The sequence below is a fragment of the Octodon degus genome, unplaced genomic scaffold (genome assembly GCF_000260255.1).
Source record: "Octodon degus isolate 3935 unplaced genomic scaffold, OctDeg1.0 scaffold00182, whole genome shotgun sequence".
Lineage (NCBI taxonomy): Eukaryota > Metazoa > Chordata > Mammalia > Rodentia > Octodontidae > Octodon > Octodon degus.
In genome coordinates, this window is record NW_004524758.1 from 3,500,091 (window position 1) to 3,501,686 (window position 1,596).

The following is a 1,596-nucleotide window of genomic DNA, read 5'->3' on the forward strand; positions in this document are numbered from 1 at the left end:
CCCCTTCCTCCCCCTCCATAGCCCTTCTCCTCCTCCCCCTCCCCCTCTTCCTCTCCCTGCCTGGCTTCCTGTGTCACCCTATGATCTCCTCTGCACACTCTTCCCTGTGGTGATGTCCTCTGCCACAAGCTGCTCACCAGAGCCTGAGAGACCCAGGACAGGGCCGACTTCCTGTGCTGTGAGTTCACTAACCTTGATACTTTATATAGTACTCAGGCTCAGATATTTTGCTATGGGAACAGAAAATGTGTGAATATGAGGAGCCAAATTCAAAAACTTCATCAATAGTAAAAGACAGAAAGGGTTGGAGACATTTTTGGTAAGGTTGGTATTATTAACAACCCAGGGCCAGGGAAATAGCTCATTGGAATAAGTGCTTCCCTGGCAAGCGCAAGGGCCTGAGTTCAATCCCTGGTTCTGCAAAAAAAAAAAAAAAAACCTGTCAAGTAAAACATCACTTACTGGGTGCTTCTGCCATGCTGAGCCCTCTGCAAATCTGCTCCCACTAACCCTCCAAGCCCTCTCAGGGGTGGCACCACCACTGCCTCTGTTTTCCAATGAGGGAACTAATGAAGAAGACAAAGGAACTGTCCTCATGCCCCCCAGTAAGACACCTCACCAAGGTCAAACCAAACCCAGGTGACTTGAAACCCACCTGCTAACCTTCATTCGGCTTCTGCCTGGGCGTGTGCCCTCTGCCTACAGTAGGGGAGACTCCAGACACCTTCAGGACCTGCGGGGACACTGCGGGGACACCCACCATTCCCCGCAGCATGAAGACATCCCCACCAGCAGCACCCTAGCTACTGAAGACCCCTCACCACGCAGAGCAGGCACGATCCTGCCGTCTCCGTGCAGCCCCGGTAGTGCTGAGAAACAAGGTAGAAAGGAAAACTAGAAAATCACCCACTCCGTGACAGAGTAGCACGGATGGGTGCTGCTGAGGAAAAGAGCAGGTGAGGGCGACACAGGAGTGCTGGCGCAGTCTAATTTTAAATAGGTGCTCAGGAAGGCCCAACTAGAAACTGACACGGGAACAAAGACTTGAAAAGGTCAGGCAGCAGCGTGCAGGCGCTGTGGGAGCTGCCGGCGAGGGCTCCCTTCCGGCCTGGGAAGGTCCCGGCCGGCTGCAGAGCCCTAGCGTTCTGCAGCTCAGAAGATGCAGGCTGTGACGGTGGTGCTGCAGGGCAGGTACTTAACATATGCTTATTTCCTTTTCTGCCCACATGCACGGGTTTTCTTTCTAGGAAGAATTTTTGAAAAGGGTTCAGAAACCTGGGTCACTGGAGGGCTGGGATAGAGAAGAAACTAAAAGGGGCTCTGAGGAACAAAGACCCACTAATAGGTCTCAGTTAGGCAGAGACTGCCACCCTGCCGTGCAGATCACACCAAGGATCTGTCCTCCTTCCTGCACTCCGAGACTTTGCAAGCTGCAGCCCGACCCCAGCACCTCAGAACGTGGCCCTGTTTGGCCGTAAGTTCACCGCAGATGGAATAGGCAAGATGGGCACACTGCAGTAGGAAGGGACCCCAGTCACCGCCCCTGGTGTCCTCTCAGTGGAAAATGTGGACAGAGAGACGCACAGGGGCATGTGA